The 17,418-nt window shown below is 43.3% G+C and overlaps 1 protein-coding gene across 1 annotated transcript in view; it reads left to right on the top strand.

Annotated features, from left to right (window-relative positions):
- The first annotated feature begins 7,606 nt into the window (after positions 1-7,606).
- SMAD9 (SMAD family member 9) overlaps positions 7,607-17,418 on the top strand; it is a 43,300-nt gene continuing 33,488 nt past the window's right edge. Inside the window, exon 1 of the mRNA XM_048493784.1 lies at positions 7,607-7,871. The gene's annotated coding sequence lies outside the window, so the exon portion shown is untranslated. The remainder of the gene's footprint in view (positions 7,872-17,418) is intronic.

Raw genomic sequence — 17,418 nt, 5'->3', positions numbered from 1 at the left:
TGAATTGGAAACAGAAGTGCATTTAATAGTATAATCATTATCTGCTCCAGAGCAGTGTACTCAGGCTGCCTGGACAGGCACTGAGATCTTTTAAAGCAGATGATTATCATTTCAGTAGAATCAATGTAATGCAATACAGTAGAATCAATGCAATATGTAGGGCAGTACTAGAATACAAAACAGAAATGACAAGATATATTGATAAAATAGATTTCTGTTTACATTGCTAACATTTTAATTTTTCACATTGCTATTGTTTGTGGTGTTATGCCTGTTGTTCATTTATCATATTACATTATCATAATCTTTAGACTTGATTGAGCATCTGTGCCTGATTTTTCTTTCCACCACATCTGTAACTCAACGCAAAACCAACATTAACTAGAAATTACACTCAAATTAAGAATGATTCTCTTTTGATTTGAATCTTGCCTTAACAAACTTCACCTGTGCACTTAAAAAAGGCAGGAGAGATCCTTACTGAAGAATCCTTACAGTGTAATTCCTAAACAGAATTACAGACTTCTAAGTCCATTAAAGTCAATGGGCTTAGAAAAGTGTTAACGTCTACACTGCCAAACTGCTACACTAGTACCCCAATGATGAAAAAATATATACTTAAACTGGATATCAAATAAGTATCATTTTTTCAAACAGCACAAGTGCAAATTATACAGTGCAAAACAAAACAAAAGTTTCAAAGAATAAGGAAATGGAGCCAGAAAATTAATTATGACCACAAAATAGATTGATTTGAACCGAAGCTGGAAGAAATCTAAAATTCCTTATTCAATTACTGTCCGCTAACCTCAATAAAAGGATAACAAAGCCAAAAACACAGAGACCTACAGGAAAAGCAGAGGTTAAAACTGCAAAAAAAAAAGGGCAGGATACGCCCCCAAATTAGAGACTGAATATAACTTGGCCAGCTGAAGAAATCTCAAGAGATCACCTTTTTAAAGTTTTAAAAGGGCACTGGAAATAAATACTATGCAAAAACTCTGGAAAACCATCCTGCTCTGGAATTGCATGACTACCCTGTCTTCTCTCTCTCTCTCTCTCTCTCTCTCTGGCCCCTTCCGCACATGCAGAATAATGCACTTTCAAACTGCTTTCAGTGCTCTTTGAAGCTGTGCGGAATGGCAAAATCCACTTTCAAACAGTTGTGAAAGTGGTTTGAAAACGCATTATTTTGCGTGTGCGGAAGGGGCCCATCTCTCTCTGAAGCCTCCAAAATCCTTATTCTGTACATTATAGTTGTTAGGGGGAGAAGAGAAAAAGCAAACCAATGCTCAACAAGAGAAAACGACCTGAAATAGTGCATTAGATATAATTCAGAGTTAAGCAGGAAGACCTAGCGCACCCACAGCTTTGCTGAATACCAGGGCTGAATGCAGAGGGGAAAGAGGACTGCAGCCTTAACTCAGCTACCTCTACTGCTGTTAGCATGTTAAAGTCTGCTAATATGTGGAGGAAAGAGATGAGTTTTTCAAGGATGCACAACTCTTCACAACTCCAGACACAGCAGGAACTGAAACCACGTCTGACATGATGGAGTGGTGGTGAATCGAAGAGAATCAAGAATGGAAAAGAAATGTGATCCTGCTTCAGAATCCCTTTGGGGGTGGGGGGTAAGCTCCGGCAGATGGGTCTTTTAATCTCTCTCTCTCTCTCTCTCTCTCTCTCTCTCTCTCTCTCTCTCTCTCTCTCTCTCTCTCAATTCTGTTGCTTGCTTTCCAGTTTCCACCCTGGGTTTCTCGTGTGGTTGTGAATAGAGCTCTCCTTACAGCATTTAAACTCATTTGCTTGCTTGGTCCTTCCAATCTAGCCCACAGACAACGGAAGGAAAGAATGTTGGCATATCTCACCCTATGATCAGAATAACATGCTATCTCATTGCCAACCTCATATTGTGATTTCCTATTGAGCAAAAAAATTATTGGACTCCACAGATTCAATAGAGACAACTGCTGAGGTGTAGTGGAAGGAGCAGTATCAAAAGTACCTATGGGTGCCATGGTTTCCACAGACACCTTTCTTGATGTCCACCCAAGTGCTTTTAGAATGTAAGCAAGGCTAGCTGACTAGTTTACCTGCCAACTTAACCTGATGGATCCCAAAAATCTGGAATAATGGATCTGATTGCTAGGAAGAATAAGCTGCACTATATGTATCCGTAGGCCAGTGGTTCTCAACCTTCCTAATGCTGCGACCCTTTAATACAGTTCCTCATGTTGTGGTGACCCCCAACCCTAACATTTATCCATTTTACAGATGGAGAACACTGATGCAGAGAGTCTTAGACGACCCCTGTGAAACGGTCGTTCGACCTCCAAAGAGGTTGCGACCCACAGGTTGAGAACCACTGCCATAGGCAGTGTAACTCTTCTTCGGCCTTCTTCCTGAAGTAGCTTCTGCAGTTTTACATGAAATAACCTACAAGTGGATGAAATTGGAAACAAATGGAGAGGCTAGCCAACCACTACAAAGCAGTTTTTAAAAGGTATTTATTCTTTGTTCCTTCAAAGTATCACCAAACCTTCCTAAATTAAATGGCTTAGCAGAAGGTCCCAAATATTGATCAATATGAACTGGTTACTCAAATGCCAGTTAGAGCTATTCTGTCCTGGCCTGCCAGGCTCACAGAGAGTCAGGTTACAATTGATGGCAGGCACAGACGCAAGAGAGTGAGAAAGCAGCCTTACATTGAGTCCAGAGGAACAGGTCTGGGAAGAGGCAGTCCAGGGACAAAGCTAGGTCAGGTCAGTCTACAGCTGAGTTCTGTCTGCAAGCAGGTGTGACCGGTGGTGGGATTCAAATAATTTAACGACCGGTTCCGAACTTCCGGTGGTGGGATTCAAATAATTTAATAACCAGTTTGCTGCCCTAATGACCGTTTAAAGTATTTTGTGCATTTTTAAAAATACCGAAATGTAGTTTATTATTTCATACAGTTAATATTTAAATAAGAACAATAAAAGAGGTACACAAAACGAGATTATGTTATAAGAAAGTTTCAAAATATTAATGAAAAAACCTGCTTGAAAAAAACTGATCCTCATGATTTTTGCACTAAGTCATCCCAAAATCACCAGCACATCACAACGCCAGCCATTAGCCACATGTCTGAACACAATCACACATCCCACGCTTCATGGTGCTGCAATGGCTCAAAACCTTGCTTGAAAAACATGGATCCTTGTGGATCCTCATGATTTTTTCACTTGATCACCCAAAAATCACAGCACGTGACATCACAGCTCATGCACCTGGCAACATGTCTGAACAAAACAATCACACGCCCCATGCTCCGTGACACCGCAGTGGTGCAAAAACCTGCATGGAAAACACGGATCCTCATAAGTTATGCATTGACACCCTCAAATCAGCATCAAATTATAGCCCAAGCCCCTGGCCACATGTCTGAACATGACAATCACGCTTCCCATGCTCCATAGTGCAATAGTGCAAAAACCTGCGTGGAAAACAAAAGAACTATTAGAACAGTTAACAACTAACCAGAAGCTCTCAGTCTGAACTCCCTGAGGTTTCAGTCGCAGCTGCTTTTCTTAGGTCTCTTAACTCTGCCCATCAACTTGAGGTGTATCGGGGGGAAATGGCACCTGGGGACAACACCTGCTCTGGGTGACCCTCCCCCACGCTCGAGGCCTTGGGGCTCGGGGGGGGCGGCTCGGACGGGCACCACAGTGGCAGGCCGGCTCCTGGGCGCAGCACTAGTCTGAGCTGCTCCCCCCCGCCTCCCTGAAGGCCGCCTCCTGCCCTCTCCAGACCCTGGGAAGGCCAGAAGCCAGCCTGCAGAGGGGGCAGGGCACCCCTGTGGCCAGCCCAGGAGCTGGCCTTTTGCCATGGTGCCTGTCCAAGCTGCCCCGAGCCATGCCCCGATCCCCACCCCCAAGGGCCTGGGAACGGAAGCAGGCAGCTTGGATGGGCGCCCCGGCAGCAGCCGGCTCCTGGCAGCAGGCCAACTCTGCTTTTAGGCACCTCCCCTGTGCTGACCCTGCTCTTCTGAGCCGGGTTGGCACAGGGGAGGTGGGGGTGGGGGCAATTGTGCGCCCCCCGCTATTGCGCCCGGGGTCATTTGATCCCCCTGTCCCCAATGAATGGTATGCCCCTGGTTACTGCAGGCTGAGCTTCAGCAGAATCCAGTGCAGGAGATCCAACTCTGGTTGGAGAATCAATCTGGTTTTCAAGTTTTTAGTTCTGGAGTCTCTGATTCTGGATTTACTGGTTCTGGGACTAGCTGCAGGTGTTCTCTATTTGTACAAATAGTTTCAGTATTGATCAGGGAGTTTGGCTTTGTTCCATGACTATTGCAGGGTTGGACCATTTATTATCATCATCATTGAGTTTTACTATTACTTGCAAGCCTTTTGGCAGGGATGTCAGTGTGTGAACTCTAGTATGCTGGCCATAATGTCTTTTGTATCCTGCTTTGGCTTTCTTGTCATTAACATGAACAGTCTTCAGATCTGGCCCTTATGGATACAAGGCTGTCCCTAGAGTAAGAAGTGGTTTTGGATTTGACGACCTATTATTAGTTGTGCAAGACTGTATGCTGTAGCAGTTATAGGGAACAGTGTGGTAGGCTAGTGGAGTTAAGAATGGATTTTCTTGCTTTAGGATTTTCTCAGCAGTTTGCACAGCTCTCTCTGCTTCGCCATTTGTGGGAAGTGTGGACTGGCTGTAACATGTTTAAATTGGTGTGTCTTTCCAAACTCCCTTTCTGAGAACTAAGGTGTGTTGTTGGTCATCAGCACATCTGGACAACCCCATCTGGAAAATATATTTTTCTGGCAAGTGATGATTGTGGGAGTTGACATGCCTGTCACGGAAGCAATTTCTATAAACGTGGAAAAATAATAACAACCAAATAATTTCGACCTTGCAGCGTACAAACATCTGCACCAACCCATTCCTAGTGATTGGAAGGTAAAGGAGTAGGCAAAAAAGATTATTTCCTTTGGGAAGGTTTGTGTCTCTGACAAAAGTCACAGTTTTGAATGAAGGATCTTGGCTAATTTGTGGCCACCACATGGAAAGTAGTGCACGTTTCCTGCATTTAGAAATGCCTTAATTTCCAGGGTGAAGTTGGTATAATACATGCTGCCTTTTCTTGGAAGGAATAACAATATGGTCACCATGGAAAACAAGTCCATGTGACACAGTAAGACGTCCACACACTGAGAAGTAAGGACACGCTTCATGATAGATAGTGTGCATGTTTTGGCCATCCTTTCGTCACATAGTGCATGACTTTCTGCAGCTCTGCATCAGAAGAAGTGAAGGTATGTAGCTGATGAAGAAAATACTATGGGCCACAGGAGAGTTTCTACAGTATTTAATTAAATGACTAGCAATGGGCCAACCTTCAATTCTGCCCAGCATCTGAATCCTGAAGTGTCCTACCTTGTTTTTCCCAATTGGAAGGGCAGTCTTTGACGTATCTTTTATTTCATACATTTTTATCTTGCCCTTTCTCCAAGGAACTCAGGGTGAAATGTGTTGTCTTTCCCCTCCTCCATTTTATCCTCACAACAACCCTGTGAGGAAGGTTAGCTGAGAAAGAGGGAAAGAGCGAGACCCAAGCCAAGAGGGGACTTTAATGTGAGTCTGGTTGAGCTGCAAAGATGTTCTCTATTCAATACAAAGGTGATTGACCAGCTTAGATCGGGAGCTGATGTTTGCATATCTCTTCATCTTAACAATAAACTGTGTGTGGGTTATGTAGTTTGAGTTGCTTCTGTCTTATGGAGACCCTATGAATTAATAAACTCCAAAACATTCTGTAGTTTAGACTCTTGCTGAGGTCTTGCAACTGGAGAGCCGTGGCTTTCATTATAGGGTCAATCCATTTCAAGTTGGGTCTTCCTCATTCTCTGCTGCTTTCAACTTTTCCCAGTGTTATTGTCTTTTCCAGCGAGTCTTGACTTCTCACCATATAATCAAGTATAGCCTCAGTTTAGTAATTTTGGTTTCTAGGGAGAGTACAGACTTGATTTAATCTAGAACCCACTTATGTGTCCACAGAATATGTAAAACTTCCCTCCAACATGTTTCAAATGAATCAATATTCTTCCCGCCAGCTTTCTTCAATTTCCCAGCTTTATAGTAATGGGGAATACTACAGTTTAAGGATATTTTCTTCCTCCTTCACGACTGCCCTTCCCTGTCTCAATCTTCTGATTTCTTTGCGGTAGTCTCCCTTTCAGTTGACGAATAAGCTACAGGCCACCCCCAACTGCATGTCTTCTCTTACTAGCAGCCTTGCTTGGGCCAACACTATCTACAGCACAAAACATTGCTGTGCACTATATTTTAACACAGTATGCCTCCAGGACAATACAGCAATAGAGATCTCAGAATGGGCAATGGGGGGGGCGGGGGTTCATTTGCCTGTATAACACTTTTTTTAAAAAAAATAAAGGGTAGGAATAGAAAAAAAAGGTCAATATTTAAATAAAAGTCAAAGGGTAGGAATAGAAAAAAGTCAATAAAGGGTAGCAATAGAAAAAAAGTCAAAAAAAGTGGGCCCCTGTCTCCTACCCCCTTCCCCTTGTTTTCTGTTTGTTTAATTATGTGGCCCATTTTAGTGGGGACCTTTTGGGTTGGGGGGGGCGGCGGTGGTGGTTTTAGTTCTCGGATGCTGGGTGTATTGCTTTTATTGGTCTTAATAAGGAGACAAGGCTTGTATTATATTTGTACTGGTTTTAACCTTCCCCTGTCTGTATGTGTTTATTTGTACACCGCCCTTCGCGGGTGGGCGGTATACAAATCCAATAATTAATAAATAAATAAAATATTTTGTAGATTGTTCAGAGTGAGATGGGGACTTCCCATGTTCAGTTTCGCATTGTCCTGTTCACAAATTACTGCAAAGACATGTACAATCCAATCTTTGATTTTTCTTTATGCATGCATCGAGTAATCCCCACATTCCATTTAATGCACTCACACTCGAATGTGTGATTTAGACTCGACATATATCCAGTTTCATTTGTAAAGACGAACGTGCGTTAGCTTTCTTACAAACCGATGAACATGGAAGATGTATGTAGCTCTGTCACATTGTGAACAGGGGTCGTATACACTGAGTGACTTTGGAGCAGAACTGGATCCAACTGAGGGAAAAAGAGAGCGGGGAAAGGGTGCTACTGCGAATCAGGGGATTAGCCCGGACAAAAGCTATGGGCGACTGGGCTTGAAATAAGGAAGGGACTTGGGGAGCAAAAGAAAAAAAAAAAGAAAAAAAAGAAACCTAGTTGGACCCTTCTATGTGATCTACCTCACAGAGCTGTTGTGAGAAAATGCTGCCCCGAATAAAGAAAGAGAGGTCTCTAATAAAACTAACACAACGGGGCGGGCGGGGGGAGAGTGGCAGGAAACCACCGTGGTGCAGCTGGCGGGGTCAAACAGCAGCCGTGCGCCCTTGGGTCGAACAGGCAGGTCGAGAAGTGCCCCGGGGTCACGCGAGCAGACCCCCCCCCCCCCGCTGCCGCCGCCTTCCCTCCTGCCCCCCGCCCCCCGCGCTGGCGCTCCTGCCTGGGAGGGGGGCCAGAGCGCGCGCGCTGCCGGGCGAGGCTGCCTCCCAGCCAGGCCGTCAGTCAGAAGGGATTCCTGGCCGCGGTCCAGGTCGGCGCACTAAGACAAGCTCGGCGGCTCCCGCCTGACTGACGCCGGCTGGGGCTGCTCTTGCGCTTTGCCGTCGCTCTGGGTTGCTGCAGCCGCGTCCCTGTTAATAAAGGGGGAAAAAGGCACACACCAAACAAGCCCCGAGTGAGCAACGCGCTCCGGAGGAGTCGGGGCAGCAGCAGCAGCAGGGAGGACGACGGGGCAGCCGGCCCCAGGGGCAGGTAAGCGCCGGGTTTGCCTCCCCCACCCCCGCTTGGCTGGGGTTCACAATGGCAGGCGGAGGCTTTGGCGCTCCGGCTCCTTTGGCCAAGGTTTGTTTGGTCTGCTCTCAGGGCGCGCGCGCCGGCTCTCTGGGCTCCCTCCCTGCCGCCGCCGCCGCCGGGTAGGGACTTGCAAACTTTTTTCTTCTTGCCTCGACGGCGCCGGTTTGTCAGTGCCTGCAATTTCCCTCGGAAGGTGCTAAACCTCCAACAAGCCCGACGAGGGGTGACTTGGGCAGCCGACCTTTTCCTCTTGGCCTGCTCGGCGGCTCTGGGGACGGACCTAATTCCGCCGCGGGGCATTCGCCAGCAGACGTGCCCTGAAGGCCACCAAGGGAAAAGCAGCGCGACCCAGAATAGGGTCCCCCCAAGTTAGCGTGCCTGCTGACTTAGGAGCCGGAGGTCATTAAGAGAAAAGGAGGTGCCGTTGAACGTCTCTTGACCTCTGGCTTGTCTTTGAACCCGCGGATTGCTCGCCAGTCTTTTAAAAGAGGTGGAAAATGTTTTAACAGGAGACCTGGGCTTTACTAAGGATTGATAGCTTCTTCCTTGCGCTGAGCCCCCCCACCCCCGCTTGCAAAACGCCAGATCCTTGTGGAGGGGGGGAGGGGGAAAGCGCGGAGGAGGCGGGGGGAGAGAATAGATACAGGAGACAAACTGACGCCAGTATTGTGATGGAAAGGAGGAATGTAAGAAGCAACGTTTTTATGGCTAGTTAAACGCTGTCAAGCCCTTTCCAACCTCTGTTTTGATTCCTTCCTTCTTTCTAAATTAAGAGAGCGTCCTGGCTCGTTTTGCAAAAAGAGTCTTTTCTTGGATGGTTTCTTTAACGAAGCAACTGGAGATCACCTGTCAATGAAATATGGTCATTTTTCTTCATTTGCGCAGTCAGATCATCTAAGTGGGATCTTTCAGGGTCAAAAGTTAAAGCATATTTTTTTCCTAATTAAATGATTATTTCCAGTTCCAAGTTTTACAAAGTTTAAAAGATTGATTTTAGGGTTTTTATGCGGGGAGGGGGAATTCGCACTTTATTTAGTTCTGAAGGAATTTAGTCATTGGATCATAGGAACATTGTTGGAATTTTAGGTTTCTGAAAGTACCTAACTGTATTCATGCTATTAAGTTCCTGTATGAGTGGAAATAATATGTCTATAATATTCCCACACGGATCAGTCGGGAAGATTCAGACAATGAGATAAGATCAGGATCCTCAGGGCACTTCAGGGGCATTTTAGGATTTATTCCAGCATAAACTCTTGTGAAAGTTTATTCTGGAATTCTCCACATCTCTAAAGTGCCATTGACTCCTGTTTTGTTTTGCTGCCATCTGAAATTAGGCTCAGCAGTTCTGTTCAGGTTCTGAGAACTCTGAATCAAGGAAGAATGCATATGTAGTGAAATATTTATGTACCAACGGCCATACAAACAAAAAAGAAGGGACAAATTACAAGCCAGGAGCAATTTCTCTTTGAATTAATCTTCCCATACCTCCGAGACACAAGAAAAAGATACACAGGTTTTTGGAATGTAATCAAGTTTGTGGCTGTCTGGGAAGGCTGCAGGTAAGGGAAAGATGTAATAGTTTGTAGCAGAAAGACAGGTTACTTTTTAAAAGGCAGAGTTTTCAGGAATTAGAGTTTATTGTCTTTGTGGAAAGCTAATATTATAGATGTCTTTTAAGGACAATAAATCTCAGAACAATAGGCAGGACATTGGCCAATATTCATATAAATTTTTACGGTTCTATGTAGGGCTCTTCTTCCTGATTTGCTAATTGACTTAACTGTTGCGGGTCTTTGTCATTATCAAATAGTCTTCGTTTTCTTAAATTATCTCTTTCTAAATGGAGGTGCTTGAATGTTAGGGAAGATGTGGAAAACATATGAAAATGTTCATTTTTACTTGTCATTAACGGGAAGGCTCACTGAGGCTGTTGTGCAATTCACCAGTGGTGTTGTCAGGGGCACATTTTGGGGCAGAGGTTGAAGACCCTGACTCATGGGCTTGGCTTGAGACACCCCCCCCCCCGGCTGTAGGGTCCCATTTGATGTATATATTGACAGCTAAAGACCAGAGTCTAAAAAGCATTAAGACCAGAGTCTAAAAATTACCTAACCGCATCGTTGCAGTTCACATAAATCTTAATGGAGCTTATGCATGAGAATGTTGCAATGGATTCCCAGTGGATTCTCCCTGTAGTGTATCCTTCCATCATTACATCTGTTTCAAAGTGGCTGACAGATTGCTTCTCTAACCTATTGCTGGTAAGATGTCCATATACAGCTTGAGTCTAAGTACGTTTACTTAAAAGAGCAGATTCACGCAGTGAAGTTTGTTTAGGTGGGCAGCCATATTGGTCTGCAGTAGAAGAGCAATAGGTGAGTCCAACGCCACCTGAAAGTCCAACAGTATTCTCCCCACATGCCACAGTCCTGATCTGAATCCGGCCTGTTCACTTCTGTGAAGTACAGAATTCCTAGCACACATTGTGGTCCAAAATCCTTGTGGTAATCATGAAGACTTGTAAAGTGTGAATCAGCCCTGAGTCTAACTTTGTTCCAAATAAGCTTGTGTCGCTCCATTGCCAATAAAAAGCAGCATTTGTTGCATTAAACAGCTGGAGAATAAAACTTTGGAGTACACATTAGATATTGCTGTAAAATAATGTACCAAGAATCACATAAAAGTATCCAAGAAATTAAGTAAATTAAGAATGTGCTGTCAAATGACATACAGTGAACCCAGCAAGGCAAGTGAGAAGCAGATGTTTGCCTTCTTCTGCAGAGCCTTTCCTTGGTGGTCTTCTGTCCAAGATTGACCTATGTAGCTTTTGCAATGTAACGACATCAGGCTATGCCCCGTTGCCTTCCCTCCCAGAAAGTTCTGTGATTCTCAGATGCAGCAAAACTGGTATATCGCTGGAGTTGCACCTGTAACAAAATAACAGCTCCTGAAAAAAATCTATTCAGCGTTACTTCTCTGCAAATCCCCCATTTTCATTTCAACAGGTCTTGTTCAGGATCTTTATATATAAAGCCCAATAAAATTAGTGGAAAAAGAGTGAGATCAATAATTGCTAAATCCTTTTTCTTTTTTGTAATATAACTACTATTACACAAGTAGAGCCAGTGTTGTATAATGGTTAGAGTGTCAGAATATGATATGAGACCCCCAGGTTTGAATCCGTATTCTGCCATGGAATCTTGCAGGGTAACGTTGGGCTTAATACAAAGCCTCAGCCTAAACTACCTCACAGTGTGGTTGTTGTGGGAATAAAATTAGGGGAATGATGTACATTGCCTTGAGTCCCCATTGGGAAGAAAGGCAGAATATAAATGAAGTACACAGACACTATTGTACCATATGTGTTCACTTGCAAACAGACGCTGTTACCTTGCAAAAAAAGAAAGAAAGATGAACATGGCAGTGCTTACGTCAGCATTCAAAAAGAACTAATTATCCACATCCTTATAGTGTGACTTGATCAGGAGTTTTATGAAGGCTAGAACCTCCATCTGTATTTCATTCTGCTAAGTGGATCTCTTGCAAGAGCCCACGTAGTTTATCATCCTTTTCCTGTCCCTGGCCATTGCTGACTTCTCCGGATGTCAGATCTTATCCAAGTGGCGTCATAGTGCTTCATGGAACTGGTGGATCGTAGTGGGATCATGGGTGGCGAATGAGTATATCAACCCCTTGCGCTTGGGCTGTAATGAAAATGAATAACGATGATGACTTAGTGCACTAGTATTTTAACGGCATTAGTTTTATTGAATTAAAATGGTAATTTACAATATGTTTTATGTGGCTTACCGTTTCGAGAGTAAATTAAATTTGAGATCAGTCTTTGTGCCAGTGTGCCATGATGTCATTATTGTACCCAGAAGTGCACTTTGAACTGTCCATCTGTTTCCCTGTCAACCTCCACTCTCTGTTCTGTTTAGCAGTAGTCAAGGAATGTATCCTGTCTCATCCTTAACTGGACAGTTAGCCCAGGTAGCAAGCAAACTGCATGTGAAACATGGACACTGGTAGTTGTGTCTAGTCCTTTCCAAGCTGCTGACTGTCTGGCCTAATTTGACCCACATTTGCACAATTAAGCATCTATCTGTGAACAAGATGGGAGCTCAGATCCTGACTGCACAGAACCCTCATTAGCCAAGGTCTCCTGCTTAATTAGACCTAATTAACATGAGCAAAGAGTTGTACTGGGGAGGGGGAGGCTGAATTGGGCTGGCAAGAAGACTTTTCAAGGGATTGTATGACTGACCTGAAGATACAAGAATAATACATTTTAGGGATAAAAGGAAATAAGCTGGAGTCACTTATCTGGAATACAGACACATGGAATACAGACACCTTATTACATATGAAACAGCCCCACATAAGCTAGCAAACCAGATGGTAATGACTATAGGCTAGGAGTCAAGTGCAAGTTACAAAATGCATGTATATTTTGTTTTGTTGTTCATTCTCAAACCTTAATAAAGTCCTTAATTACCACTGGACATGAAATGTTGCACACTTAGGAAGTGTGATGTTGAGGTAAACTTGTCAAGTGTGAGGCACTAAGTTTCTTGAAGCAGTGATCCTTCTGCTGCTTCTCCTTACCCATCTCAAATTGTTCTGAGTTTTGGACACAGAATATTGTAGTTCTTCAGGACAAAGAAGCAAGTGTCCTGGAGTAGAGAAACAGGCCCAACAAATGCCAGAAAGTTGTTTTAGACATGATGAGAAGTGAGGAGAACAGGTTGTGCAGTTGGCTTGCCGTTACTTTTTTTAATGCCTTTTTCTATTTTGTTCAAATGCTATTTTGTGTCTCTCTCCTAGCTGGGATGTATGCAAAGGTCCCCTACCCAACCACAAAGAGATGTGTAAGAACAAGAGATGCATGAGTAAAATTCTGAATGAGACAGAAGTTCGGGAATGGGGATGCACAACTCAGCTGTACCTCTTATTCCTCTATCTATGATCACATTCAAAATGGTCCTGAGCTTTCTTAGAGCTCAGATTTTCTGCTTCAGGTGTGGGCAAGGGTGAGTTCCCTCACAAGTGTCAGGAAGGAATGGGAATGATGAATCATAGAGTTGGAAGAGACTCCAAGGGCCATCAAGTCCACCCTCTGCAATGCAGGAACACAAAGCACTTAAATAGTAGTGAGGATTGGAGCACTGCAACGCCTTAAGTCATGCCAGTGAGGAGGGGTGCAAATGTCCCAGACATTTGATCAACAAGCAGGAGGAGTATTTGCTAAACTTCATTCATTATCCTTCCTTCTGCCTCTGTTTGGAAGCATCTGAGAACTCCATGCAGGGATGCTCGCCACACGACTTAGTCATGAATCTCAAGTTTGCAATGGTTTTCCCCTCAGCATTCCTCGATGCTGAACAAGCTGCCACAACTCTTGGCTGAAATTCTATAACTCCCACATCGTTTAAAGCCCCCACTTCCACATCAGCAATGTTAAAAAAAACACATATTAGCAAAATATTTGAACAGCTACATGTGTGTGTATTTGCTGTCAAGTCACAGCCAATTTATGGCAACCCCATAGGATTTTCAAGGCAAGAGATGTTCAGAGGTGGTTTGCTGTAGGCAGAGCTTCTTCTGGTGTTCTCTGTCGGTCTCCCGTCCAAATACTGACCAGTGCCAAGCTTCCTAGAGCTGATGGGATGGGTCTAGTCTGGGCTATCCAGTTCAGGGCATTTACCAGTTTGAGCAGCATTCATTATGTGGTCTGTAGCATTATGATTAGATATTGCTGTTGGCCCTTCAGTAATGAAGGCATTCTTTCAGGGACATCAGTGCACTGTCTTTTGAAAGCCTCTGTGGGTGATGATTTTTATTTGCTAAATTAATTCATTTTTTTCTATTTATTGTGCATGCCTGTCCAAGTTCCATTTTTGTTATGAGATTATTGTATTATCTGAGCATTCAGGACTTATTTTTATGGTTACATAGTGAAAATATTATTCATGGACAACAGATGTAAAGCTTTTGTGAATGTGTCTTTGTGAAAGTATCATAAGAGTCTGTTGACATGGTCTCTGTGAAGTAAGGCTTGACAGAAGGGCCCCTTCCGCATGGCACCGAGAGAGCAGGTTGCAGGTGGAATAAAGTAATCCACTCTCCTGCTGTCCCTTTTGCATGTCTCCATGCAGACAGCAAATGGAGCCTGCGAAGCAATTCGGGCTGCTGTCGCACCTTCGTATGGAGGTGCATCTTTAAAAAAACCCTCACCTCCCATGCTGTGTAGCTGCACAGGAAGACCTTTAAAAACCAGGTAGCAGGTGCTTCTGGGGAAGCCATTCACTTGGGAGCGACTGTAATCCGTTTTAAAACTAAAGAATTTCTGATAGTGCGATTCTTGAAAAATCAGGGGCGGGGGACACACGGGGCGGACACACGTTAGGAGCAGGATCTGTGCGAAGTTCCCCCCAACACAGGTTTCATACCGTGGTTAGCCCAAGTTTATTGGCCTGTGCAAAAGGGGCCAAGGTGATACACAACTTTTTTTCAGTAATTTGCCATTAGCAGAAGTTGTTAGTAAAACAGAACAATTTAAAAACAAATTAAAAGATGCTTTTATCTGTTTCAGAACTGTCTAATTCTACACAGATTGCATGGAAGAACTCTCAGCTGGGTAGTTTTCCACACCTTTCATACTATGCTTGACAGTACTACCGGGTCACCACATTTTGCTATTGCTGAAAGATCATCTGAATGAGTGAATAGTAAAATATCATTGGAGCACCTTGTATAATACAAATCGGGTTTTCCCAACAGAAATTATATGAATATAGAATGAGGGAATAAGATTACATTTTTTTGGTATATAGTGAATGTAGTGTTTATAAACAGGCTATAACATAGCATAGCCCAAAACATTTAAAATACGTGGGGTAAAAATTGTTCTTTTTAGTAGGTTGGAATTCTACCTGCTGGTGTTATCTGGAATACTGTATAGTTAACAGAAAGAAAATTTCAATGAAAGAATATATGCTATACATTTTGCAGCTGCCTAGCAGCTATGGTTAAGTGACTGAGGAAGAATAAGCTGCAATTGAATACAGATAAGACAAAAGGGATTTTGGGGCTTGTAATGTCTGAAGGGATTGCTTACTGCAGATTGTGTGAGTTTTGCTTTTATAGACCTATGCATCCTATGAGATCCACACCTCCAGTTTAAAAAATTTGCATGGTGGCAGAAGGTGGTCTTTCTGACTTTTATCTAGTTCAAAAGGTGATCTGGCCTCATTGATCTGGTTTGTGGCAACTTCTAGGTTAGATCACTATAGCATTCTGCACACGGGGTACCCTTGAAGATTGTTCAGAAATCTCATTTGGTCCAGAATGTAGCAACGTGATCATCAACTGCTTGACACAAACTGCTTCTGTTTTGAAATCTCTGCACTGGTTATCTGTTTGTTTCAAGGTTTTTTGACATTTCCTTCTACAGAGATGTAATTTTCAGCCACTCAGCAATCAAAATGTTGCTCTCCCAAGTTTGCCCCTAGCTTTGATCATCTGCATTTACTGAAAAAGTACATTAGCAACTAATATCGCAGACCTGAACATCTGAGCAGGCAAAAATGCTTGCACTGTCACTGTTTGTGACATTGTGGTGACAGAGCATTATGTACTTCCTCAGCACATTTTTTTTTCCTGGGAGCAATTACTGGTCTGTAAAATAATATTTAATGCATCGGTAAGTACCAATATTGTACCTGACGCAAGTATCTCTATTTTCATTGATGTGATGGGACATGTTGTATCGATAGTTCTTTTTTTGTCACAAGGCAAAAAGCCCCTGGAAGTCACCCACCCTGCGAAGCGTGAGGATGCTATAGTGGAATGCTGATGTGTTGCTGCCCTGAGCTGGATGACTCAGACTTGCTTGATCATGTCAGATCTTGTAAACTAAGCAGTCTGGTTAGTACTTAAATGGGAGACCACCAAGGAAAATTCAGGGCTACTACACAGAGGAAGGCAATGGCAAACCACCTGCGTTCATCTCTTGTCTTGAAAACTCTCTGGGGTCACCATAACTGAGCTGTGACTTGACATCACTTGCTATCATCCACGTGTTGCTAAAGTGTAAAACATTTTGTGGCACTTCAGGTGGTGAGGTGGCAATGCACACTGTCCATTTCCCCTGTCCTGCCCTGAGCTATGAGCAATTTTGGTTTGCAGGGAAAAATCAAAACTAGCTTTTAGCTATATGCCCAGCATAGTGGAAAGAGATGTATCTGAAAGTAGGGTGGCTGTCATGGATGATTGGTGCATAACATACACTCATACCTGTGTCAGTTTTGGAACTGGTTTTGGAGTTTTAAGGAGCCATTGTGGGTTAGTGATTAGGGTATCAGACCAATCTGTTTCAGCCTGTACCCTTTTCAACAAAAAGAAGTAAGTAGAATTATAACTTCATCTGCTGGACTGTCTTTGTTTTAGAATTCTCTGCTTGAGTCCTAGTGCCTACCTAACAGAGCTAGGTAGGCACTAGGACCCAAGTGGAACATTCTAAAACAAAGACAGTCCAGCATGTGGAGGATGAAATTACAATTCTACCTAGTTCTTTTTGTTGAAAAAGGTATAACCCACATCACACAGTTGTGGGATACAGCGGAAGAAGGTAATTTCTGAGGATAGTCATTCTGACCTGCAGTAGGAGGGCTAGATATCTCATGAAGGGAGCGTTGTCTCTTGAAAGCTTGAACCTAGAAAATCTTGTCAGTTTTTTAAATAGCTGCTGGACTCAAGTCTAGTAGAAGAAGGGAGAGCCAAATTCATTACTTACTCAGAGCTCCTTAAAGAAAGGTTGGGACCTCAAAAATGCATGACTTGTGTCACGATCATGCCATTTCAGTTGCACAGCTCTGAAGATCCTTCTGAGTCACTGATCTTTACATGCATTACAAATTGCAAGATTGCACGGTAAAAACTCAGCCAGAAGAATTACCTCACAACCCACTCCAGATACTTAGTAAGGCTTTTGAGTTTGTATCCAAACTAAACACCCACTTTCGCCTACATGGCAGACTAATGAAACTCTGGGGAGCATTGAAAGCAGCTTGTAATACAGCATGGGCGGCTGCCATTCAAGTGCTAAAAGGCCCCCTGCCCTCCCTTGAAAGGGGCTTTTCGGATAATAGTGCAAGATCTATATTATACCTCAAAGATACAAAGTCAAATAAGAGATTGTATGGAACTGGATGAAATTCTGTCATTCTATTGACCAGTACATGGTTTGTAGCATTCATACTTTCTCTAAAATGATGCCTTGCTATTTGAAGAGAGTGAGAAATCAATCAATTGTTTTTTAAAATAATTTGTATTAATTTAATACACACACACCAAAAAAATGGAATAGAAAAAATGTACAAAAGAAAAATAACTAACAATCTAACAAATAATACAACAAAAAAGATAAGGAGGGAGAAAGAAAAACATCCAGGAAAAAAACAAAGGAAAGCAACCTCTTATGGAGTATCTGTTTGCCTGC

This window comes from Sphaerodactylus townsendi, linkage group LG04 (assembly GCF_021028975.2).
Source record: "Sphaerodactylus townsendi isolate TG3544 linkage group LG04, MPM_Stown_v2.3, whole genome shotgun sequence".
Taxonomy (NCBI): Eukaryota; Metazoa; Chordata; class Lepidosauria; order Squamata; family Sphaerodactylidae; genus Sphaerodactylus; species Sphaerodactylus townsendi.
This window is presented reverse-complemented; position numbering and strand designations above follow the sequence as displayed.